This window comes from Amblyomma mixtum, chromosome 3 (assembly GCF_055824585.1).
Source record: "Amblyomma mixtum isolate Tamu chromosome 3, ASM5582458v1, whole genome shotgun sequence".
In the NCBI taxonomy this organism is placed as follows: Eukaryota; Metazoa; Arthropoda; class Arachnida; order Ixodida; family Ixodidae; genus Amblyomma; species Amblyomma mixtum.
In genome coordinates, this window is record NC_143014.1 from 95,221,593 (window position 1) to 95,249,039 (window position 27,447).

At 46.9% G+C, this 27,447-nt stretch overlaps 2 long non-coding RNA genes across 2 annotated transcripts in view; both read left to right on the plus strand.

Moving 5' to 3' along the window:
- Positions 1 to 1,548: 1,548 nt before the first annotated feature.
- Positions 1,549 to 2,526, plus strand: LOC149351017 (uncharacterized). The gene is made up of 2 exons (XR_016289480.1): positions 1,549 to 1,630; positions 2,410 to 2,526. It is a non-coding gene; the product is annotated as an uncharacterized LOC149351017 (long non-coding RNA).
- Positions 2,527 to 6,242: 3,716 nt separating this feature from the next.
- The window catches only part of LOC149351018 (uncharacterized), a 54,542-nt gene continuing 33,337 nt past the window's right edge, over positions 6,243 to 27,447 (plus strand). Inside the window, exon 1 of the long non-coding RNA XR_016290489.1 lies at positions 6,243 to 6,432. This is a non-coding gene — a long non-coding RNA (uncharacterized LOC149351018). The remainder of the gene's footprint in view (positions 6,433 to 27,447) is intronic.

Consider the following 27,447-nt stretch of genomic DNA (forward strand, 5'->3'; position numbering starts at 1 on the left):
CAGACAGTTCCTTCCCCGACCATTTCTGTGCACGCGTGGAGAGTTCTTGAATTTTCTCCTTCCAAAAGTCATCGTTATCTCGATACTTGTCAAGAGGTACACCTAGATATTTGGAAGGAACATGTGACCATTTTACACTTGCATGAAACAAAGGCGCTGATGCCCAATTCCCATGCCAAAGGCCCGCACACTTGTCCAGGTTAACAACGCTATTGGTTACATCACAAAATCTACGAACAACCGACATCGCATGTTCTATGCTGCTGTGGTCACTACAGAAAACTGCCACATCATCGGCATAAGCCAATCCCAGACAACAACAAACATCCTGAGGACGTCCTCAAATGGTCCAAATGCCCTCAAGGCTTCTAAAACATCCTCAATATGTCCTCATAATGTCCTAGGTTGGATTGTCTTGGAAACGTCCTCAGAACGATGTCCTCAGGTCATACGGGTGGGTTCGTGGTCCTCAAAATGTCCTCTCGAGGACATATCTGCGAACACGCATGCATGAAAATCGCCAGAAAATAATGCATGTAATTTGCATTCTAATATATAGCTCTATGCTGTTCTAGTTTTCCAGATGCATTACTGCGCGGCGCTAGTCTTGAGTCTGAACAGTTTCTCTCCCTTTGACAACCTCATGTAGAAAAGGTTTGTTTGGTTAACGACAGCAAGCCTAGTCCGCAAATTTCCGCGCGCGGAAACGAGAGTAACCGCATTCAGAATGCTGCGCATTTATGCAGGCTTTTTAATGTAAATACGTTCTACTTGAAGAAAGACCATGCTTGCTGCGCACAAAGTGCAAACGACACAGACAAAAAAGTTTTGGCCGCTCCGATTCGGGCACGGGTAACGCAACGTCGTACTGAACATTATGCCACAACCCGCATCGCTGCTGGTTGATGCCCTGTGAAAATCGATGAGTTCTGGTGTCTCGCAGTTACGAATGCCGTTCTTTTATGCGATGATGTTATCGTGCTTATCATTTCTGCTATTTCTGCTAATCGTTTCCAGCCCTCCATGATGTAAACCATGGAGGTAAACAGTGCCGCTAGCCATGCCTTATAGCTTTTCCTTTGGCGAAAGATTTGGTTTGGTTTATGGGGTTTAACGTCGCAAAGCGACTAAGGCTATGAGAGACGCCGTAGTGGAGGGCTCCGGAAATTTCGACCACCTGGGGTTCTTTAACGTGCACTGACATCGCACAGTACACGGGCCTCTAGAATTTCTCCTCCAAAGAAATTCCAGCCGCCGCGGCCGGGATCGAACCCGCGTCTTTCGGGCCAGCAGCCGAGCACCATAGCCACTGAGCCACCGCGGCGGCACCCTTTGGCGAAAGAGCCCGAGCACAGGCTTGAATTCTGGTGTGCCTGGGGCGGATCTGTGTGTTGCTTGTAGACAAATTTCGATAAATAGTTTGCATTTTTGCAATAAAACATTGTTCAATCGTTCCGTACCTCATAAAATCGCATACCGACCGCAAAGTCATCATCATCATTATTGTGTGCGGCCAGGTTGAATTCAAGTCAAGCCTGAGTCTGCATCCGCAACATCGACTCACGCAAGACGCAAGTGACTCGCACGTGCGCGTTGTGGTGCGCAAATCATGCATACACGCAAATAAAAAGTGAGTGATGCCTTTGTATATTTTGACGATGTGTCCGATAGTCATGCGCGGCAATTTTGCCGCACAAGGAAACGAAGCGTTGACGCTAGCCTGTGCTCGCTGCGTGTGCCGAAGCTGGTGAATTCTGTGTGTAAGCAAACATTCTCGACAGGACGTGTCGAGGCCTCGTTTTGAGAAGCGAAGGCATTGAACATGGGGCAGTATTGATTTTGTAGATGCAAGCGCTGATTGCAGTCAAGACCATTTTTCTCAGGTTGATGGCTAGGTTGGTTCTGAAGCGGCCGCGAACGCGATGACGAGGGCATAGCGACTTTTCGGCGTAAGCTTCAAACGTGGCAGTAGAATCTGGGTCGTCGCATGCCGCTGCCACGTCGCTTTTGAAAGTGCTCCGCAGCTACAGGTGTTTTTCTGCGCTTCCTTCATCGGCGAGAGCTTAGCGGCTCAGCTAAGCTCTCCGACTCTAAACTCCGAACTCTCTCCGAGCTCTCTAAACTCCGAAAAAAGTCGAGTGACCATTCCGAAATGTCGGGAGAACAGTACCGTCGTTTTTTAGGTGTAGAAGCAGGGATACATGTTGCAGTGATTAACTTTTATGGCAGTTGCTCATGCTGAAGGGCAGTGTTGCACTGTAAGTTGTATCTGGTATGTTCAAATATTAAAAGTCATATTTGCAGCACATTATTGTACTAGCACGATTAAGAAAGTTTTGCTTCCGTGCTTGAAAGCTTGAACTGAATTACACATAATCAACTGCTGACTTTCCATTTATATTTCTTTAGGCAGCACAGAAGACAGCAGCTCAGAGGAGACGTAAAAAGACCGGCAAAGCGCACAGGGATGGCGGCAAAGAGCAGTGAAGCAACTGAAGAGCTCAGCAAATAAATGATTTTCATGAATTTATCGCATTTTTTTTTCATGCAGCTTGACCAGCTATAACCTCCTCAGAATGTACTCAAAACATCATATAATACCCTTCTTAGGCTGTTCTGAGGATGTCCTGAGGCCGGACACGAGGACCTTTTCAGTACATTTTGAGGATCATTTGAGGACGTCCTGAGGATAAAGAATGTCCTCAGAAAAATATCCTCAGTATGTCCTCAGGATATTTCAGTGTTGTCTGGGATACTTTAATTTCACATGCTTCCAGTTCGAAACCACGAATACAGCTGTTATTTATTACATTTCGGCAAAGTGGCTCCAGGTACAGAGCGAAAAGTAGCGGTGACATTGGGCAGCCTTGCCGCACGGATGCTCTAACGGCAATTCTGTCTGTGAGCTCGCGGTTAACAACCAGATCCGTGGTACAGTTGCTATAGGCCATTTTAACCCCTTTTAAAATAACTTCTCCAACACAGACATGTTCAAGGATTTTAAAAAGAATGTCATGACATACACGGTCAAATGCCTTCTCTAAATCAATTTGCAACATTGCGACTCGCCTAAAGTCAGCGTCACAGCATTCCAGTATACTCCGAGTGACATGAACATTCGTTCATGCGGTTTAGTTAAAGCAGCGCTTTGAACAGCCTGTTCCGCAGTTAAACGCGCACCGTAGAATTACAGTGCTCTGTAGTAGAGAGAGAGAGAGAAACTTTATCATGGCAAGTGTGTTTAGACCCCCCTTGGGTCCCTGGACCACCGCCTGTAGTAGAATACATCTTGCAGCTAAACCGGTGAATTATTCGAGCTCAAACTTCGCACACAAATAGAATTTGGTCGGTAGAATTGTTTTATACCACATTTGTAAGGAAAATTCAGGGGGCACTTTGGCTCTCTAAAGTGCTGCAAGGCGAAAGCGTTTCCTGGCCGCTGTTTCTTTTTATTTTTTATATTTTTTGCTCTTTTCTTAATTTTATTGTTTTTTATTTTTATTTTCACATCTTATTTTTATTTGATTTTATTTTTGTTTATATTCTTATTTTATTTTTCTTTTCTTGACTTTACTCCTTTTATTTTGTTTATGAAGCCCATGCATTCACTAGATGCGCCTTTATTCATGCTGGATCCTTGAGCCTTTTAAGCAGTGACGCCGAAAGGCGGACGAATCTGCCGACGCGTCTGTCGACACTCCTGCCGACGCGTCTGTCGACATTCCTGCCGACGCGTCTGTCGACACTCCTGCCGACGCGTCTGCTAACGACAGTATGAGGCATTAAAGGCTTTCGCCTTAAAAGTCGGATATTCGCATCGTCTGCGGCGACAACGAAACGAAAGAAACCCCTACCTCGGCGAATGCACCAGTGGCGCCATCTCGTTTCTCGGCTATGGAGATTCAGCAAAGGAGGCGGGGGAGTGTTTTGCGGGAGGTTTGAAGATGCTGTACCACGCAAGTCTTCAAACTTGGCGCAGTTTTGGCCAAACTAAGCTTTTTGTGATCATTGATGAACAGTTGCTGGTCTTCAAACCTCCCGCAAAAAAGTACCCCCCCCCCCCCCCTCTTTCATATGCCTAATCTTCGCGGTCGACCAACACGATGGCGGAAACGGCGCAATCGCCGAGAGAGCTACCTGTTTGGTTTTGTCGTTGCCGCAGACGATGCGAATATCCGACTTTTTCTTGTTGATTCAGGCAAGTACCCCAAAGAAATATATTCGACCTCCAACAAGTCACCAGATTAGTTGTGAGCATTCTACGGCGCGCGTTTATTTGCGGAACAGTCTGTATAAAGTTGCGTGCTTTTTCACATAATAATTACGACTATGAAAAAGCAAACCGGGACTGCGTGGGGAACCACTGTCGCGTACTGTCCCCCCCCCCCCCCCCCCCAAGTTTATTTGAACCGATCATGCGGCCACCGTTACGGCTGCGGGAACGCGGCGCGTCGAGGCAGCGCGGCTCCTCTTGCATGCTCAGGGATCCCAATCGCACGATGACGGGAGGAACTTTTAAGTCCTCAACCCTCACAAGCTTGGGACTAGGAAATGTGCTGAACAGCCCCGCTACACGCGTCCTGGAAGCAAACCCCTTGGGCTGCATATTTTTGACAAAGGCGTTTTCTATGAAATGTTTTTTAAAGCCACTACCCCCTCCCCTCTGGTTCAAGCATGCACCCCTCACTTGGGTCTTCCAAGGTCAGACTGGAATTTCTACGACAAAGTATAATGGGATACACCCACCACCACAGAGCACTAAGGAGGAGCTCCGTTGCCTGGAGGCGATTGCGAACTTGCACATATACTAAAATTTAAAGACACTAGAGCGACTAATCATCTCACTCAGGAATGCCCTGCAATATATTGATCCCATACGCAATCGAAATCGGGAACAGCAAGGGCGTCCGCAGAACTTTTTCTAGGGGGGGGGGGGGGCACCCGATGTCCGGGGATGGGGGCGGCGCTAGCACCAAAAAGGAAGTAGCGCATAAATAATATCCGTAATTCCGGGGGGGGGCAACCGCCCCTCTTTGCCCCCCTTCAGGACGCCCGTGGGGAACAGGCCCGGGAGGCGCTGTTGTCCAGCTCAGCATATGGTCAACCGAGCCCATGTGATAGCTCGATCGGGCCACAAGGCTCCTGGACTGAGGGCTCCTCCCTGACGCCTCCAGCATCATCCTCTTCTAGAATTAAAGATGCATTCTCTCTCTGAAAGTCAACTTCAAAAATCGGGCCTGGGGCAACAAGGAGAGGGAGAAGATAAGCATATGGTTCTGCAGATCAGCCTGGCCGAGCATGCGGCTTAGAAGGGTGCCGCGGAGAACAGTACTGTTCCAATTGGTGGAGGGAGCCGCTCCTGCCAGGAGAAATGACGATGACAGCGGGGTAGGCATGGAGGAGCAGGGATGGTTGGAATTCCAGTCACTGTGGCCGCTGGCTTGTCGCAAGCATTGCGTCGTCTGCTACACTCGGGCTCATCGCGGGCCATCAGAAATTAGGTTGCTTTGCCAAGTAGGGTGCGGGTTTCTAATTTTCAACTTTTTCCTTCGTGTGTAATAGTGTTGAGGTCGCCGGGGAGGGGCGACCGCGTTCGCATTACTGAAGCGAGCTGGAGGAAACGCGGTGGCAGAGTCGATCCTTCCGAGCCCCAGTCCAACAGCGTTCTTTATACCGTATTGTGCGTTTTTATCGTAAAGACTTTCAAAATTTTTCTTACCTCAACCGCTGGCTCGTTTGCGGTGAAACTGCACACAGAGCTTGCGTATTATGGTAACTTTTGTATCGTAGCAAGTTTTACAACGGTACTTACTTAGTTAAGCCGCGCATGATGCAAAAGCGCAATCGTCTGCGTCGAGATCGGCGTACCGAAACCCAAAACACCGAGGTTTTCTGAAGGGTGGCAGTAGCGCCATCTGTCTTCTGCAGTGGAAAGCGTCACAAGGCGCCAAGGCGAGCGTTTCAAGAACTGAAGCGCTGCGAACATTTTCCGGCCAACTGAGCGGAAAAATGCCAGAAACAACTATTTTAACGAGGCTGTGCCGTTAAAAGAATATTGTTTGACGTCTTTTTTTCGTCCAATGGCTTTATCCAATTCAGCTTATATCGTCTGCTTTCGTGGCTCGTCGGAGGACGACGTCGCGAACTCCTGAGCTGTGTTTTTCTTGTTTAATTTCGTTGTGGAAAACAGATGGCGCTACTGCCGCCCTTCAGCTAGGGTGCCTCTATGGCATCGAGGCACCCTACCTTCAGCAAAAACTCGGTGTTTTGGGTTTCGGTACGCCGATCTCGACGCAGACGATTATGCTTTTGCATTATGCACGGCTTAACTAAGTAAGTACGTATACCGTTGTAAAACTTGCTACGAAACAAAAGTTACCATAATACGCAAGCTCTGTGTGCAGTTTCACCGCAAACGAGCCAGCGGTTGAGGTAAGAAAAATTTCGAAAGTCTTTACGATAAAAACGCACAATATCTCTCGTGCCGGCGCTGCCTCGTCCTCTTCGGCATGCGGCTGATGCCGGCCATGCGCGTCGTAGATGGCCTATTCTTGGGTTGAAGAATGACTTTCTTTTATGAATACAACTCAAGCCTGCAGTGAAGGTCCGCCCATGTACAGGTGCAGTCAAAAGTAAATGGAAGGCGCGACAGCGTGGCAAACCATGTCGCAGCGCTTTCTAACGCCGGCTCTGGAAACAGAAGCGTTTGCGGGACGGCAGGCTGGAAACGCTGATTGGTCGATGGGATGCGCTTCTCCGTGACGTTTTTTGACTTCGCCCTCGTTCTCAACCGGACGTGGCGTCAGCGCGCCTTTCTCGACCTCTCCCTAGAGCGCCTGGGGAATCGCTAGGTGCACCCGCCGCGCCGCGCGTGCGTGGTGAGCGGGCATGCCGCATTCGTTTCGTGATCCTCGGCGCGCTCGTTTCGAGGCGTGTGCAGCTATGGCGTTCGTGCGTGGTGCGCTCGGCGGCGACAGCCAGCTGAAATTTCTGTGCTGTTTTTGCTTGCGGCTTTCGCCGTTTCCCCAGGAGCACGTGGCTAGTGTCGTGCTCGTATTTAAAGTTTTTGCCGCGGCACTACAAGGATCCGCATCAGGCGCGCTTTGAGGACCGCCGTTTGACAGCTACGCTGACGCGCTTGTCGGGGGTGCGCATTCTCAACCCTGAGGTAAGGACTGAACTACATTGTCGCAAGTTTTCTCGTGCATTGAGGACTCACCAAATTGCGGTGCTTGTAACGAAACTTTTTTTTTTTTTTTGCAGCGTCGTTCCCTGGATATGCTTCTCGGAAGCCGATGTCATTGTTCGCCGCGGACGCTGGGCCTACTGCTCGCCGCCACGCCGCTGTAGGTTGACGTTGAAGAGCTGCTCCAAACGGCCCTTTTCAGGGCCGCTTCATTGCTTCCTGGAAGATTGCGGGCATCAATCTCGCGGCCGTGTTCCCTCTCTTTGTCGAAATCGGCGCCAGACATCAGAACCCGCGCTAGGCCTCGTTGCAGGGTTAAACGAGTGCAGTGTGGCTTTAGAGAAGTTATGACTTGCGCTTAGTCTATCTATATCATTCATTCAGTGCAGTGTGCCTTTGCTTCTTTAGCGACTTCTCACGCCTTGTCGAAATCGGATTTAAAGCTCACGCCACGCCTCGTTGAATGGGTTAACCGAGTGCAGCGCCTAGCTTTGTTTTTGTGTTCTAACCTGTAAGCAGTGCACCTTTCTTCGCTCCTTACTTTTGTTCTTTTCAGTCGTTTCCTGAATCCGTCGAAAGAGCCAGGCTTGCCGGATGGTTGTTCGCCGTGAATGGAACCACGAGGCGATCGCATCTGCATACACAGCACGACTTTGTTCCCTCGTGTTTTTTTTTACCAAGGATTGCTTCGACAGCTCGTGCAAAACGAGGACTGCGCACGCCGTGTCGTCGCTGCTTAGTGAAGAGGCACAAAACGGATGTCCTTACTAAAGGCCCTTCTCGGGGCCACCTCAGTGTTTCCTGGCAGACCACGCGCTTTCCGCCCTGTGCACATGTTCCCCTCATTTCCAATCATTTGTAAGTTGCATATCAATGAATTAATAAATCAGTCAATGCACTTTATTTACCAGAAAAATCTGGCTGGTCACCCTGGGCTAAAAGCTGTGCACACAGCTTGACAAGGCCCAGGGGACCATTAGATGACAGTTTTGAACGTAGGAAAAACAAGTTGGTACTTTAAAAGAACATGGAAAGTACACCAAACAATATAAGAGATAAACATTACAATCGCGCATTACAGTAAAGAAAAAGAAAACACTTTGACAGCAGACATACAGTATCAATTTACACTATAATACATACAAAAATCACGACATTCAGCATTATGGCACGAAATATAAGAACAGCACATAAAGCAAAAAAGAGAATGCAAGTTACAATAGTACAGATAGATTAGCTGTTTACATTTGCATATGCATAAAATTAGTCCTCGTCTCCTTGGGCCTCCTTCAAATCCTGCAGAAGGCTTGAATTTGCAACTGCTAATATCAAAGAAGATTTAGAAGAACTTCAGTTTGGGATACACGGTGCATAGTACTTGAGAAAACAAACAATAGCGCCTACAATGACACACACAGAAGAATAACTATGCAGCACAAGCGCTATCCTGCGCTCTACAGTATGGAACTGTGACTGAAAAATGAACCTTCACGTCAGTGAAATATGAGCCTTTAGGCTGTCTACAAATTGTTATTACAGAAAGAAAGAAATATTAGTGAATGTTGTGTGAGAGGCTTGCATATTACTCTGTTTGTTTATTTATTTATTTATTTACCCCTCAAGGCCAGTGGCATTACACAGATGTTAGGGTGGGCTTGTCTAAAAGGAAAGTAAAATAATAGAGCCCGGCCCGCACCGCTTAGAGCACAACGGGCTAGTGGCATTACACAGGGGGAATGGTAAATATACGAAAACTGAGAGAAAAATACAGTTGATTACATGAACATTAAACAGCGCCTGAATATACAATGTTAGCTAGTGCTACGCGGAACTGCTCGTAATTTTCAGTGCCGGCAACTTCTGCGGTAAGGTGGTTCCAGTCGCATGAGGTTCGCGGCAGGAATGACTGCGAGCAGCATTTTCTGTTGCATGACATACTTCCAACTTTGTGATCATGATCAATGCGGCGGGATACAGAAATTGTACGGGGGATGAGGTGATCACGAAGAGCGGGATGATGGTACAGCTTGTGGAACAGGGTGATACGAAACACTTTTCTACGCGATGTCAGTTATGGGAGGCAGATATTAGACTTCATAGCTGTGCGGTTGTAGTTAACAAGGATTAAACGCACAGAGTTATTTTGCACCAGCTCAAGATCATTAATGAAGTCATGAGCAGGGTGCCATACACGTGTTGCATGCTCGAGTTTTTATCGTATTAGTGTTTGATAAAGCAGTAGTTTCAAATTGGAAGGAACGTTAAAGAAGTTGCGACGTAAGTAGCAAAGCATGCGATTAGCATTTTCAATTATGTTCTCGGTATGAAGAGACCAGTTAAGATAATAAGTAATGTGGACGCCGATGCACTTATATGATGAGGCTGATTCCAACGAAATGTTATCGATGTAGTAGTGAGGTGGGACGGAAGTTTTTCTAGATACACGCATGACTTTGCATTTGTTCATATATAGCTGCATTCACCATTCTTCGCACTGAAGTCAGTGGCGGTCTCGTCAAGTAGTCCCCTGCTTTGTACGTTCACCTTGTTAGCGGCTGTCTTATTTCACACAATTCCACGTTCTACACGTTGATAGGTATCGTGTTCCTGCCTTGGTGGTAGTGGTTTATTTTTTTAAAAAAAAGGAAGCAAAAGAGTGTTGCCGGCTGCGGCAATTGCTATCTAATATCTTAAGCACCCGAGCTGCAGCCGGCGGAAACGACAGGGAAAGGGAGAGGATAGTAAGGAGAAGTATAGAGGGGAGCGACAGCAAGAAAGGACAGGGGAGAGCTTTGTACACTATTTACAAAATACAAAAGTAATCAAGTTCCCGCCACCGTTGTCTTGCCATGCCGCCGGCGCACAAGCGTTTGCGGGACGGCAGGCTGGAAACGCTGATTGGTCAAAAAAATATGACGTCATACGCGTGACGTCATAGGTCACGTGATATTTAATGACGTCATGTCCGGTTGGGGACAGGCATGTTTTCCCTAGATTTTCCCCCGCCACCGCTCGTCAGCGGACGGGGCTGCTCGCGAGGAGCCGAGAGGCGAGGAGGCAGCGTGCACTGCAGCGTTGCCTCCTCGGCGTGTCCCCGTCATGTCTTTCGACCCGCCGCGGTGGCTCAGTGGCTATGGCGCTCGGCCGCTGATCCGAAAGACGCGGGTTCGATCCCGGTCGGGGTGGTCGAATTTCGATGGAGGCTAAATTCTAGAGGCCCGTGTACTGTGCGATGTCAGTGCACGTTAAAGAACCCCAGGTGGTCGAAATTTCCGAACCCCTTTCACTACGGCGTCCCTCATAGCCTGACTCGTTTTGCGACGTTAAAACCCCAATAAACCATAAACCCATGTTCTTCAGTGCGCGCGCGAGATTAAAAAGCGCACCTGTCGCGCTGCGCTGTCACACTGCATGCCTGCTTCCGTGCATTTCTTGCGGACTCCTTTCAGTCATACTTAGCTATACTTTGACCAAAAGGCTTCTTAAACAGTTATTTCAAGTTTTATTGCTATGTATAAAGAATATGTTTGTAGCAGGTGCGTGAGCCCGAACAAAAGAAAACTGTTTTTATTCCCCTTCAGTATTCCTGCTTATCGAGACTTGAGTATTTATATGTTGCAGTACATCTTTTTTCAGGCATCACAACTGATGTTTCGATGTGTTTGGTAATTGACTTCATTGTAGCTTCATACTTGCACCATTTAAACTCTGCACATAGCTCTTTTTTCACAAAAGGAAATGTGATTAGGTTTCTGAATAGAGCTGTGCACGGGCCGCAATTTCGAACCCGCGCCCGGCCCGGGACTTAACCTACCGACAGGAAGCCCGGCCCGACACTGAAGGACCCTGAGCACGCTCGTGCTCGGCCCGACCTGCAAAGCGGCGACGACACAAAAAGAGAATTTCAGGAAAATGAGTTTATTTCAATGACATTCAAATTTTGACCTCGCATTCCAGATCACAGTTTGGGATTATACACAAGACACAACGCATAAAGGTATAGATTTATCACTCTAAATATGCAATTGATGATGGCTTGATCGAAACAAGAGCGGCGCTCTTTCATTACGAATCCTGCGGCGCTGAAATTTTTCTCGCTGCTTGAATTGGTGGCCGCAACGGCTAATACTTCCATAGCAAGAGAAACGCTTGAAGTATGAAGGGGAATGACAGACGTGGTGTCGTAAGCCATGGATGGCGTGCCACAACAGGAAGACTTTTTGACTTGTTAGAGGATAAGCGAGCAAATAAGCGACAGGGCGGCGCTATACTGCGAATGCCGATGTGGCCGCGACGTCCCTGCTTGTACTATTCACGGGAAGGCACGGTGCTGTGTTCATTTGCTGACAAGCGATTACGGCGAAACGCAGCACTGCGCCAGAATAGTACAAGCTGAGCCGTAGTGGAGGCGCCAGTGACATTCTTCTAATGCTTTTCATGTGGTGCCCCCCCCCCCCCCCTCCTTCGCTCTCGCCCGCGACTATTGTCCGTCTCCCCGGCCGGAACCTGCCGGGTAGGCGGACAAGAGAGAAGGCTGCCGGCTCTGCGGTGCGCTGCGAGTGGCGAGTGGAAGAATTTAACCTTTTCCCGATGTGCTGCTGCAGCGCTACTCCGTGACCCCGCGACCTCGCGTGCGCCGTACGCAGCCCTGCCTCCGCTTCCCAGAACCATCCTTTCTTCTTACAAGGCGCCCAAAACTGGTTGCTTTGCCCCAACGTTGGTACTTGCTAGAACGAAAAATGCGTTTCTAGCCCCAGCTAGCTTTTTTTTTTTTTAGCGTTTGTACTATCTTCCCGTCCTTGTACATGCCCTCCTGGATGGTCTAGACACAAATCACTTCCTGCTGTGCATGCAAGACGCCCAGCGCACCACAGCCATATTCGCACTTCCACATATATGATACATGCTTTGCCCAACTTAGAGCCTTGGGCGTTTGGTTGTGAGTAACACCGTATGGCGCGTAATGCATTCCCATCAGGCAGAATTAAAATATGAGAAAATTCATCGCAAGATATATTTCCTTGTATTCTCCAAGTAAATTACTTCTATACTAACTCCTCCCTTCTGAAGTGACCAAAAGATAAAACAACTCAGCGTGTAAAAAAGGTGAATGCAAAAATACACTACTTTTGTGCAAAATTCACAGGAAGTGCACTTAAATTGCCACAAGTGCATGGCCAATTAAGGAAAAAAAAAAACAAGGGCAAAGGACGGAGACGCACAACAGGAACACAGGACGACGCTGTGTTCTGTGTTCCTGTATTCTGTGTTCCGAGTTCTGTGTCCCCGTCTTTTGCGCTGGTTTTCTTTCTACAATCGTGAACCAATTAACTCGCCCAGCTCTCCACTCTACTGGACCAATAAGGCATCAAGCTTCACAGTGCATTAGTGTTATATCTTACGCTACATATTTTCGAATTGTTTTTGCTCGGCATACACGTCTTTCATTTGCTTAGGAAGAAAGCAGCGCAGTCAAGAAAGTTACTCCCTCCTGCCAGCGAAAATTAAAAAAATGCTGTTTTTTCAGCGCCAGTATAAAATCTTTGCATGCTGACGGCATGTTGAAATTTTCGTTAATGCACCGTAATAATTATCTCATGAAGCCCCAGCTCTTGTGGCCCAGGACGAAGAGTACGATGATTTATGGCAATATTTGAGGTGCATTTATGAGCCAAGTTCTTAATGCTCTAACGTTCTCCTAAGCAAATAAAACTGAAAATTGTGATAATTTTGATAATGCTTTATGGAGCTAACACTACCAGGACGTGGTAAATAAACAAAAAATAAATTCTTTGATAAAGGCCTGTACGCTGCACTTGTGCTGCTCATTTATTTCATGCTGTCCATTTTCCCAGTGCAGTGTCTTCTTTGATATGCATATTTCTGGCTCATTACATACTTTGCTTCGGTTCACAATTCTTCTTTTAGCTATATTTCATCCACTTTCCTGCCATAATCTCTATTCAAACGTAATTTGTGTAATTTTGCTTTGTCCGGGCTCCTGCAATGTTCTTTTTCAAAAGAAAACATTCGACAGAAGTCTGTCTGGTTGGGAAATTTAATGTTAGGAGAAGGTAACACTCAACAAAACCCTGGCAGAGATGTTCAAGCGGCATCCTGATTTCAAATGGCTTTACCTCCGCCTCATCTCCAGAAACGGCTCAGCTCCAGGTTTTTACGGGCTACCTAAAACTCACAAACCTGGCGTCCCCCTTCGGCCAATTGTAGACTTCACCCTGTCTCCTCTGCGACGTCTCTCTGACTACCTGCACAAGGTACTGGCGCCGCTCGCCGGCAGAACACCCACGCATGTACAGAATTCGCGGCATTTCGTCCAACTTGTCTCGAACCTTACCGTGGAGGAAGACGAAAGCCTAGTCTCGTTTGACGTGGTGTCGCTATTTACCTGCGTACCGGTTCCCCTTGCTGTGTCCGTTGCTCGCCGCGCACTCGAAAACGACCAAACGCTGCACGAGAGAACTCCACTCAACGTCGATGAGGTATGTCGCCTTCTCGACCTCTGTCTGCGCAGTACCTTTTTCACCTACAACGGAGAATTTTTCAAGCAAACAACCGGAACTGCTATGGGGGCATCAATTTCAGTCACAGTGGCTAACCTAACCATGGAAGACGTCGAAAGCCGGGCCCTCTCCTCCTTTAATCCCAAGCCAAAGTTATTCCTCCGTTATGTAGACGACTGCTTTTGTGTGGTGAAAACCTCAGAGATAGAAAACCTCCAGAGTCATCTAAATTCAGTTGAACCGGCCATACAATTTACTGTTGAACATGAACAGCAGGGCAGCCTGCCTTTTCTGGATGTCCTACTTACAAGGCACGACAAAGGCCTGCAGTCCTCGGTGCACAGGAAGCCAACCCACACAGGACGGTACCTACATTTCGATTCGAACCATCCCATCCCGCACAAAGCATCTGTCGTGACGTCATTACTGAAGAGAGCCGACTCCATATGTTCCTCAAGTGAAGATAAAAGGAAGGAGAAGAACCGAGTCATTTCTGACCTCCAAAAGAACGGCTACCCAAGCTCATTCATCCGGCGCATTATCAGGAAACAAGAAAGGCAAAACAAAATCCGGTCTATTATTTCCTCAGACGCATGCCAGAAGCGGAAACGTGTTTGCATCCCCTACGTGAGAGGCGTGAGCGAGACGCTCGGTCGCATTCTCGGAAAAGAAGGGGTGCTGACAACGCACAAACCGACCAGCACTATCGGTCGCCTTCTCCCCCGCCCAAAAAACCGGCAGCCCAGAGGAAAGGCCCAGGGCGTCGTGTACAAAATTCCGTGTTCCGTCTGCCCGGCGTCGTACATAGGGGAAACGAAGAACTTCGCGGAAAGGATGAACCAACACAAAGCGGACGTCCGTCACATGAATCGTCAACGCAGCGCCGTGGCCTAACACTGTGAAGGGTGTGACCACCCAATTGACTTCGACAGCACCATTGTATTGGAAACGGAAGCTAACCCACGCAGGAGGCTTCTACTCGAGTCGTGGCACATACAGCAAACACGAGAGAATGTTAATCGTTCCCTGGGGACTCTCCCCTCATCCTACGTCCATGGGCTGCGGCCATTGACCCGCAGGTCCTCCACACAGGGGCTTAAAAAGCCAAGCTGCGCTCGCCCGTAGTCACACCGTGAAGAAGGGGCCGAGCCGGTCCCGAAACGTCGTGTTTTTCCTGTATTTTACTTGGTTGGCGTCACTTACCTTCTCCTAACAATGTTCTTTTTATTTTTATTTTATTTAGAACATACTGCAGGCCTACAGTAGGCCCAAGCAGGAGGGGCGAATACATAATATATGCAAAAAAGAACAGGTTTAGCAAAATTGAAAAATGTTAAATACAAGTTGTAACACAAAATACAGCAATAAATACAAGGCTCAGATGCAAAAGTATATATGAATGATGTGAAGACCTGTTTCAAGCTGTTGCACTATAATTCAGTCTAACCTCCTCGATCACGATCACCTAAGCCTTTCCTTATCTGTTGCCATACTTTTTTATGGAAACACTTAAAAACAAAGCACCATGATCTATTTCAGTATTGTTTTATTTGCCGATCTAATTTTTTCGAAGATAACATGGGATACCAACTCCCCTTTAATGTCCCCGTTCTCGTCTCGAAGTCGCGAATTTTTAGATGTGCGCTCAGTATTCTTGTTAGTGCATTTGTGCTCACAAGGGACTAAAACAGCCAACGCGGCTAATACGCTAGATTTAATCCTGACAAATCGATCTGACATAGTCTCACCTATTACATACCTGCCAGGCATCAGCGACCACTTGCTAATGCACTATGACATTAATCTAGCCACTCCGAACACTAACAAAAAGAAAAAAAATAATAATACGAGACTACAATGGAGCAAATTTTCAGGCGATAAATAATGAACTATTTTTTTTTATCGATGCTTAAATTTCCCATAGCTTTGGTGTCCGCACGCATTCCAACCAACTGGAGCATGTTCACAGCTATAATCACCCAACTCACAGAACAATACACTCCTGAACGCACTGCTACCACCCACTCAATAGCTCCCTAGTGTAATAATCACATTAAACGTTTATCTAACAAAAAGAAAGCCTCTACCGCATCGCAAAGTTCTCGCCAACTAGTGAGCGATCGGACTTCGTATTCAGCGGCTTCCAACATGTATGTTCAGGCGCTCAAAAGCGCTAAAAGCACTTCCACTCACATGTAACCACCAATGTCAAAAATTCTGGCGGGTCATTAATCCTTCCACCGACGATAGTTTTGCGTTATCTGACCCGTTAGGCGACCTCATCCCTTCCGACGTTCGCGTCACGATTCTTAACCGCGTAATCACTGACAACTTTACACCCATATCTGATGTATACATATGCCTACAACTCACCACTTCAACTATGTTTTCATGCCACCTATAACTGTTGCTCCTACTGGTGTGAATAAGCTTATTGATGGACTCAGTGTTCATTCCGCTCCGGGTTATGACTGCGTTACTTAAAAAGCACTGCAGCTTATTCGCCCATTATACTAACCAAACTTTTCCAGCATTGACCAGTCAACGCTGCTACTGAGTGGAAGATCGGAAAGGTGTTTACAGTCTACAAATCCGGCAGCAAAGCATCCCCTATTAATTATCGTCCCATATCCCTTACCAATACTTGACCCAAAATGTTCAAACATATAATATTCACCAACCTTGTTAACTTCCTTTCATTGAACAACTTTTTATGTCAGCGCAACATTGTTTTCGAAAACTTTACTCTTGCGAAACACAGTTAATATAGTTTACACATGCATTGCACTGTATTCTAGACCTATCATCACTAACTGGCTGTATATTTCTGAATTTTTCAAAGGCTTTCGACGATGTATGTCACAACCTTTTGGCTCACAAACTAAAACATCTTAACATTGACTGTAACTTATTGAAATGGATTGAATGTCTACTTAATCGCTCACAATTAGTTATTGCTTACGGTTATAACACCTGTTTTACAGAGGTGTCTTCCGGAGTTCCACAAGGTTCAGTTCTTGGACCCTAGCTACTGTTCCTGATCTAACATTAATGATCCCCGCTCTCTTATGGATTCTCATATTCACCTATTCGCTGATGTTTGCGTCATTTTTAGAGAAATAACCAACACTAACAACCTTACATTACTTCAGTCAGTGGCGGTCACAGAGAGTGGTTTTAGGGGGAGCGGACAGACTGCTGTATATAAAAAAAGAAAAAAAAATAGAAACAACGATTTTTCATTTTATTTGCACAAACATTTTTTTCCGCTTTGTTATTGAAAAATAAATGGCGAAAGGTATAGACGTTGTACCATTACTCAATCTTTGAATGTTAACGTTTACGCGAGCAATATTCATTTCGATACCAGGGGAAACGAGTCGACGTCTGAGATAATTGCCACGACATGTCCACTAAGGTCAAAGCACCTGCCCGGACATTTCACCAGTGGGGTTAGCGGCCTTCATTTCTCAGTTCTGGGAAGTGGCTTAATTTGTTCCGCCCTCAGTCCTCAAGGCGGCTGGTCGGCGCTCCTTGTCAAGCCAGAAAGGGATGGTCCCCTCGCTGGCGTCGCTGTGTCCCATGGTGGGATAAAGACATGAATGGGTGGCTCCCTCCCCCCCCCCCCCCCTCCCCCCCGCCGATGAGGTTGTTGGCCACCGCAACCGCAGGTCAATGGCACCGCCGTCGCCGCCGCGCCGGCGGCATGGCAAGACAACGGTGGCAGGAACTTGATTACTTTTGTATTTTGTAAATAGTGTACAAAGCTCTCCCCTGTCCTTTCTTGCTGTCGCTCCCCTCTATACTTCTCCTCACTATCCTCTCCCTTTCCCTTTCGTTTCCGCCGGCTGCAGCTCGGGTGCTTAAGATATTAGATAGCAATTGCCGCGGCCGGCAACACTCTTTTGCTTCACTTTTTTTTTAAATAAACCACTACCACCAAGGCAGGAACACGATACCTATCAACGTGTAGAACGTGGAATTGTGTGAAATAAGACAGCCGCTAACAAGGTGAACGTACAAAGCAGGGGACTACTTGACGAGACCGCCACTGACTTCAGTGCGAAGAATGGTGAATGCAGCTATATATGAACAAATGCAAAGTCATGCGTGTATCTAGAAAAACTTCCGTCCCACCTCACTACTACATCGATAACATTTCGTTGGAATCAGCCTCATCATATAAGTGCATCGGCGTCCACATTACTTATTATCTTAACTGGTCTCTTCATACCGAGAACATAATTGAAAATGCTGATCGCATGCTTTGCTACTTACGTCGCAACTTTAACGTTCCTTCCAATTTGAAACTACTGCTTTATCAAACACTAATACGATAAAAACTCGAGCATGCAACACGTGTATGGCACCCTGCTCATGACTTCATTAATGATCTTGAGCTGGTGCAAAATAACTCTGTGCGTTTAATCCTTGTTAACTACAACCGCACAGCTATGAAGTCTAATATCTGCCTCCCATAACTGACATCGCGTAGAAAAGTGTTTCGTATCACCCTGTTCCACAAGCTGTACCATCATCCCGCTCTTCGTGATCACCTCATCCCCCGTACAATTTCTGTATCCCGCCGCATTGATCATGATCACAAAGTTGGAAGTATGTCATGCAACAGAAAATGCTGCTCGCAGTCATTCCTGCCGCGAACCTCATGCGACTGGAACCACCTTACCGCAGAAGTTGCCGGCACTGAAAATTACGAGCAGTTCCGCGTAGCACTAGCTAACATTGTATATTCAGGCGCTGTTTAATGTTCATGTAATCAACTGTATTTTTCTCTCAGTTTTCGTATATTTACCATTCCCCCTGTGTAATGCCACTAGCCCGTTGTGCTCTAAGCGGTGCGGGCCGGGCTCTATTATTTTACTTTCCTTTTAGACAAGCCCACCCTAACATCTGTGTAATGCCACTGGCCTTGAGGGGTAAATAAATAAATAAATAAACAAACAGAGTAATATGCAAGCCTCTCACACAACATTCACTAATATTTCTTTCTTTCTGTAATAACAATTTGTAGACAGCCTAAAGGCTCATATTTCACTGACGTGAAGGTTCATTTTTCAGTCACAGTTCCATACTGTAGAGCGCAGGATAGCGCTTGTGCTGCATAGTTATTCTTCTGTGTGTGTCATTGTAGGCGCTATTGTTTGTTTTCTCAAGTACTATGCACCGTGTATCCCAAACTGAAGTTCTTCTAAATCTTCTTTGATATTAGCAGTTGCAAATTCAAGCCTTCTGCAGGATTTGAAGGAGGCCCAAGGAGACGAGGACTAATTTTATGCATATGCAAATGTAAACAGCTAATCTATCTGTACTATTGTAACTTGCATTCTCTTTTTTGCTTTATGTGCTGTTCTTATATTTCGTGCCATAATGCTGAATGTCGTGATTTTTGTATGTATTATAGTGTAAATTGATACTGTATGTCTGCTGTCAAAGTGTTTTCTTTTTCTTTACTGTAATGCGCGATTGTAATGTTTATCTCTTATATTGTTTGGTGTACTTTCCATGTTCTTTTAAAGTACCAACTTGTTTTTCCTACGTTCAAAACTGTCATCTAATGGTCCCCTGGGCCTTGTCAAGCTGTGTGCACAGCTTTTAGCCCAGGGTGACCAGCCAGATTTTTCTGGTAAATAAAGTGCATTGACTGATTTATTAATTCATTGATATGCAACTTACAAATGATTGGAAATGAGGGGAACATGTGCACAGGGCGGAAAGCGCGTGGTCTGCCAGGAAACACTGAGGTGGCCCCGAGAAGGGCCTTTAGTAAGGACATCCGTTTTGTGCCTCTTCACTAAGCAGCGACGACACGGCGTGCGCAGTCCTCGTTTTGCACGAGCTGTCGAAGCAATCCTTGGTAAAAAAAAACACGAGGGAACAAAGTCGTGCTGTGTATGCAGATGCGATCGCCTCGTGGTTCCATTCACGGCGAACAACCATCCGGCAAGCCTGGCTCTTTCGACGGATTCAGGAAACGACTGAAAAGAACAAAAGTAAGGAGCGAAGAAAGGTGCACTGCTTACAGGTTAGAACACAAAAACAAAGCTAGGCGCTGCACTCGGTTAACCCATTCAACGAGGCGTGGCGTGAGCTTTAAATCCGATTTCGACAAGGCGTGAGAAGTCGCTAAAGAAGCAAAGGCACACTGCACTGAATGAATGATATAGATAGACTAAGCGCAAGTCATAACTTCTCTAAAGCCACACTGCACTCGTTTAACCCTGCAACGAGGCCTAGCGCGGGTTCTGATGTCTGGCGCCGATTTCGACAAAGAGAGGGAACACGGCCGCGAGATTGATGCCCGCAATCTTCCAGGAAGCAATGAAGCGGCCCTGAAAAGGGCCGTTTGGAGCATCTCTTCAACGTCAACCTACAGCGGCGTGGCGGCGAGCAGTAGGCCCAGCGTCCGCGGCGAACAATGACATCGGCTTCCGAGAAGCATATCCAGGGAACGACGCTGCAAAAAAAAAAAAAAAGTTTTGTTACAAGCACCGCAATTTGGTGAGTCCTCAATGCACGAGAAAACTTGCGACAATGTAGTTCAGTCCTTACCTCAGGGTTGAGAATGCGCACCCCCGACAAGCGCGTCAGCGTAGCTGTCAAACGGCGGTCCTCAAAGCGCGCCTGATGCGGATCCTTGTAGTGCCGCGGCAAAAACTTTAAATACGAGCACGACACTAGCCACGTGCTCCTGGGGAAACGGCGAAAGTCGCAAGCAAAAACTGCACAGAAATTTCAGCTGGCTGTCGCCGCCGAGCGCACCACGCACGAACGCCATAGCTGCACACGCCTCGAAACGAGCGCGCCGAGGATCACGAAACGAATGCGGCATGCCCGCTCACCACGCACGCGCGGCGGGTGCACCTAGCGATTCCCCAGGCGCTCTAGGGAGAGGTCGAGAAAGGCGCGCTGACGCCACGTCCGGTTGAGAACGAGGGCGAAGTCAAAAAACGTCACGGAGAAGCGCATCCCATCGACCAATCAGCGTTTCCAGCCTGCCGTCCCGCAAACGCTTCTGCCGGCGCGGCGGCGACGGCGGTGCCATTTACCTGCGGTTGCGGTGGCCAACAACCTCGTCGGCGGGAGGGGGGGGGGGGGGGGGAGCCACCCATTCATGTCTTTATCCCACCAGGGACACAGCGACGCAAGCGAGGGGACCATCCCTTTCTGGCTTGACAAGGAGCGCCGACCAGCCGCCTTGGGGACTGAGGGCAGAACAAATTAAGCCACTTCCCAGAACTGATAAATGAAGGCCGCTAACCCCACTGGTGAAATGTCCGGGCAGGTGCTTTGACCTTAGTGGACATGTCGTGGCAATTATCTCAGACGTCGACTCGTTTCGCCTGGTATCGAAATGAATATTGCTCGCGTAAGCGTTAACATTCAAAGATTGAGTAATGGTATAACGTCTATACCTTTCGCCATTTATTTTTCAATAACAAAGCGCAAAAAAATTTTTGTGCAAATAAAATGAAAAATCGTTGTTTCTATTTTTTCTTTTTTTATATACAGCAGTCTGTCCGCTCCCCCTAAAACCACTCTCTGTGACCCCCACTGACTGAAGTAATGTAAGGTTGTTAGTGTTGGTTATTTCTCTAAAAATGACGCAAACATCAGCGAATAGGTGAATATGAGAATCCATAAGAGAGCGGGGATCATTAATGTTAGATCAGGAACAGTAGCTAGGGTCCAAGAACTGAACCTTGTGGAACTCCGGAAGACACCTCTGTAAAGCAGGTGTTATAACCGTAAGCAATAACTAATTGTGAGCGATTAAGTAGACATTCAATCCATTTCAATAAGTTACAGTCAATATTAAGATGTTTTAGTTTGTCAGCCAAAAGGTTGTGACATACATCGTCGAAAGCCTTTGAAAAATTCAGAAATATACAGCCAGTTAGTGATGATAGGTCTAGAATACAGTGCAATGCATGTGTAAACTATATTAACTGTGTTTCGCAAGAGTAAAGTTTTCGAAAACAATGTTGCGCTGACATAAAAAGTTGTTCAATGAAAGGAAGTTAACAAGGTTGGTGAATATTATATGTTTGAACATTTTGGGTCAAGTATTGGTAAGGGATATGGGACGATAATTAATAGGGGATGCTTTGCTGCCGGATTTGTAGACTGTAACCACCTTTCCGATCTTCCACTCAGTAGCAGCGTTGACTGGTCAATGCTGGAAAAGTTTGGTTAGTATAATGGGCGAATAAGCTGCAGTGCTTTTTAAGTAACGCAGTCATAACCCGGAGCGGAATGAACACTGAGTCCATCAATAAGCTTATTCACACCAGTAGGAGCAACAGTTATAGGTGGCATGAAAACATAGTTGAAGTGGTGAGTTGTAGGCATATGTATACATCAGATATGGGTGTAAAGTTGTCAGTGATTACGCGGTTAAGAATCGTGACGCGAACGTCGGAAGGGATGAGGTCGCCTAACGGGTCAGATAACGCAAAACTATCGTCGGTGGAAGGATTAATGACCCGCCAGAATTTTTGACATTGGTGGTTACATGTGAGTGGAAGTGCTTTTAGCGCTTTTGAGCGCCTGAACATACATGTTGGAAGCCGCTGAATACGAAGTCCGATCGCTCACTAGTTGGCGAGAACTTTGCGATGCGGTAGAGGCTTTCTTTTTGTTAGATAAACGTTTAATGTGATTATTACACTAGGGAGCTATTGAGTGGGTGGTAGCAGTGCGTTCAGGAGTGTATTGTTCTGTGAGTTGGGTGATTATAGCTGTGAACATGCTCCAGTTGGTTTGAATGCTGCGGACACCAAAGCTATGGGAAAGCATCGATATAAAAAAATAGTTCATTATTTATCGCCTGAAAATTTGCTCCATTGTAGTCTCGTATTATTATTTTTTTTCTTTTTGTTAGTGTTCGGAGTGGCTAGATTAATGTCATAGTGCATTAGCAAGTGGTCGCTGATGCCTGGCAGGTATGTAATAGGTGAGACTATGTCAGATCGATTTGTCAGGATTAAATCTAGCGTATTAGCCGCGTTGGCTGTTATAGTCCCTTGTGAGCACAAATGCACTAACGAGAATACTGAGCGCACATCTAAAAATTCGCGACTTCGAGACGAGAACGGGGACATTAAAGGGGAGTTGGTATCCCATGTTATCTTCGAAAAAATTAGATCGGCAAATAAAACAATACTGAAATAGATCATGGTGCTTTGTTTTTAAGTGTTTCCATAAAAAAGTATGGCAACAGATAAGGAAAGGCTTAGGTGATCGTGATCGAGGAGGTTAGACTGAATTATAGTGCAACAGCTTGAAACAGGTCTTCACATCATTCATATATACTTTTGCATCTGAACCTTGTATTTATTGCTGTATTTTGTGTTACAACTTGTATTTAACATTTTTCAATTTTGCTAAACCTGTTCTTTTTTGCATATATTATGTATTCGCCCCTCCTGCTTGGGCCTACTGTAGGCCTGCAGTATGTTCTAAATAAAATAAAAATAAAAAGAACATTGCAGGAGCCCGGACAAAGCAAAATTACACAAATTACGTTTGAATAGAGATTATGGCAGGAAAGTGGATGAAATATAGCTAAAAGAAGAATTGTGAACCGAAGCAAAGTATGTAATGAGCCAGAAATATGCATATCAAAGAAGACACTGCACTGAGAAAATGGACAGCATGAAATAAATGAGCAGCACAAGTGCAGCGTACAGGCCTTTATCAAAGAATTTATTTTTTGTTTATTTACCACGTCCTGGTAGTGTTAGCTCCATAAAGCATTATCAAAATTATCACAATTTTCAGTTTTATTTGCTTAGGAGAACGTTAGAGCATTAAGAACTTGGCTCATAAATGCACCTCAAATATTGCCATAAATCATCGTACTCTTCGTCCTGGGCCACAAGAGCTGGGGCTTCATGAGATAATTATTACGGTGCATTAACGAAAATTTCAACATGCCGTCAGCATGCAAAGATTTTATACTGGCGCTGAAAAAACCGCATTTTTTAAATTTTCGCTGGCAGGAGGGAGTAACTTTCTTGACTGCGCTGCTTTCTTCCTAAGCAAATGAAAGACGTGTATGCCGAGCAAAAACAATTCGAAAATATGTAGCGTAAGATATAACACTAATGCACTGTGAAGCTTGATGCCTTATTGGTCCAGTAGAGTGGAGAGCTGGGCGAGTTAATTGGTTCACGATTGTAGAAAGAAAACCAGCGCAAAAGACGGGGACACAGAACTCGGAACACAGAATACAGGAACACAGAACACAGCGTCGTCCTGTGTTCCTGTTGTGCGTCTCCGTCCTTTGCCCTTGTTTTTTTTTTCCTTAATTGGCCATGCACTTGTGGCAATTTAAGTGCACTTCCTGTGAATTTTGCACAAAAGTAGTGTATTTTTGCATTCACCTTTTTTACACGCTGAGTTGTTTTATCTTTTGGTCACTTCAGAAGGGAGGAGTTAGTATAGAAGTAATTTACTTGGAGAATACAAGGAAATATATCTTGCGATGAATTTTCTCATATTTTAATTCTGCCTGATGGGAATGCATTACGCGCCATACGGTGTTACTCACAACCAAACGCCCAAGGCTCTAAGTTGGGCAAAGCATGTATCATATATGTGGAAGTGCGAATATGGCTGTGGTGCGCTGGGCGTCTTGCATGCACAGCAGGAAGTGATTTGTGTCTAGACCATCCAGGAGGGCATGTACAAGGACGGGAAGATAGTACAAACGCTAAAAAAAAAAAAGCTAGCTGGGGCTAGAAACGCATTTTTCGTTCTAGCAAGTACCAACGTTGGGGCAAAGCAACCAGTTTTGGGCGCCTTGTAAGAAGAAAGGATGGTTCTGGGAAGCGGAGGCAGGGCTGCGTACGGCGCACGCGAGGTCGCGGGGTCACGGAGTAGCGCTGCAGCAGCACATCGGGAAAAGGTTAAATTCTTCCACTCGCCACTCGCAGCGCACCGCAGAGCCGGCAGCCTTCTCTCTTGTCCGCCTACCCGGCAGGTTCCGGCCGGGGAGACGGACAATAGTCGCGGGCGAGAGCGAAGGAGGGGGGGGGGGGGGGGCACCACATGAAAAGCATTAGAAGAATGTCACTGGCGCCTCCACTACGGCTCAGCTTGTACTATTCTGGCGCAGTGCTGCGTTTCGCCGTAATCGCTTGTCAGCAAAGTGAACACAGCACCGTGCCTTCCCGTGAATAGTACAAGCAGGGACGTCGCGGCCACATCGGCATTCGCAGTATAGCGCCGCCCTGTCGCTTATTTGCTCGCTTATCCTCTAACAAGTCAAAAAGTCTTCCTGTTGTGGCACGCCATCCATGGCTTACGACACCACGTCTGTCATTCCCCTTCATACTTCAAGCGTTTCTCTTGCTATGGAAGTATTAGCCGTTGCGGCCACCAATTCAAGCAGCGAGAAAAATTTCAGCGCCGCAGGATTCGTAATGAAAGAGCGCCGCTCTTGTTTCGATCAAGCCATCATCAATGAACAACTTGCATATTTAGAGTGATAAATCTATACCTTTATGCGTTGTGTCTTGTGTATAATCCCAAACTGTGATCTGGAATGCGAGGTCAAAATTTGAATGTCATTGAAATAAACTCATTTTCCTGAAATTCTCTTTTTGTGTCGTCGCCGCTTTGCAGGTCGGGCCGAGCACGAGCGTGCTCAGGGTCCTTCAGTGTCGGGCCGGGCTTCCTGTCGGTAGGTTAAGTCCCGGGCCGGGCGCGGGTTCGAAATTGCGGCCCGTGCACAGCTCTATTAAGAAACCTAATCACATTTCCTTTTGTGAAAAAAGAGCTATGTGCAGAGTTTAAATGGTGCAAGTATGAAGCTACAATGAAGTCAATTACCAAACACATCGAAACATCAGTTGTGATGCCTGAAAAAAGATGTACTGCAACATATAAATACTCAAGTCTCGATAAGCAGGAATACTGAAGGGGAATAAAAACAGTTTTCTTTTGTTCGGGCTCACGCACCTGCTACAAACATATTCTTTATACATAGCAATAAAACTTGAAATAACTGTTTAAGAAGCCTTTTGGTCAAAGTATAGCTAAGTATGACTGAAAGGAGTCCGCAAGAAATGCACGGAAGCAGGCATGCAGTGTGACAGCGCAGCGCGACAGGTGCGCTTTTTAATCTCGCGCGCGCACTGAAGAACATGGGTTTATGGTTTATTGGGGTTTTAACGTCGCAAAACGAGTCAGGCTATGAGGGACGCCGTAGTGAAAGGGGTTCGGAAATTTCGACCACCTGGGGTTCTTTAACGTGCACTGACATCGCACAGTACACGGGCCTCTAGAATTTAGCCTCCATCGAAATTCGACCACCCCGACCGGGATCGAACCCGCGTCTTTCGGATCAGCGGCCGAGCGCCATAGCCACTGAGCCACCGCGGCGGGTCGAAAGACATGACGGGGACACGCCGAGGAGGCAACGCTGCAGTGCACGCTGCCTCCTCGCCTCTCGGCTCCTCGCGAGCAGCCCCGTCCGCTGACGAGCGGTGGCGGGGGAAAATCTAGGGAAAACATGCCTGTCCCCAACCGGACATGACGTCATTAAATATCACGTGACCTATGACGTCACGCGTATGACGTCATATTTTTTTGACCAATCAGCGTTTCCAGCCTGCCGTCCCGCAAACGCTTGTCTGGAAACTGCTTAGCTCGGTCGGTGGTGGTGGTGGAAAACATTTATGTACAGGTATAATACAGGAGGTTATGCATGAGCTGACCCAGAGGGGGCCAGCCCTTACAAATACTAGGTGGAGGTCCCTAGTTCGGGACCCCAGTGGCATCGGCCGCCGCCCAGGCTCGCGCGACCAAGGCCCGTTGGGCCTGCAGGTCAGAGCAGCCGAGCAGGGTCGCCTCCCAGTCCTCCCGGGTTGGGTTGGGGTGAGGGGGGATAGCAGGGTTGGAGGGGCAGGCCCACACCATGTGGTAGATGTCCGAAGACATCTCCGCACAGTGCGGACAGCTGCCCGAGAATCAGCAGACCCTTGTCTCGAGCGTACGGCCATCACTTTCGGCGGCTCGAACGGATGCTTGTTGCTTTTCAAATGTGACACCACGGATTTCACGGGCGCTGCCTGCGATTAGTTTCAAGAGCGATTTGCGCTGTTTGAAAATAGTCAGCAGCTGGCCCGTGCTCCTTGTGGCGACGAGCTGACGCCGCTATCATCGGCGTGTTTTGATTGCTTAGTGATGATGACGCATTTAGCGGCAGGCAGCGCCCGTGAAATCCGTGGTGTCAGATTTGAAAAGCAACAAGCATCCGTTCGAGCCGCCGAAAGTGATGGCCGTATGCTCGAGATAAGGGTCTGCTGATATCTCGCGCGGCTTCCTGGCGACCGGCCGAGCTAATCAGTTTCTAGAGCCGGCGTTAGAAAGCGCTGCATGGTGCCACGCTGTAGCGCCTTCCATTTACTTTTGACTGCACCTGTACAATCAGGACCACCAAACAGAATTGAACTCCTTCGCGACAAAAAATAGACCTTTGTTAATAAAGCTTTTCTTGTTACCTTGTTAAGCTAATCACAAGACGAAATTATAAACTCAAGAATTTTTATGCCTCTGGCTTTTTTGATACAGTCAAACATTAAAAAGCTGATTTCACTGTTGAGCTATTCCAAGAGAGGGCAGACGGCCTAAATACTTGATTATTGTACATATCATGCGCACATTATTCAGTGGGCCAAAAGTGAATTTCTTTTTGTGAAAGTGCTAATATTT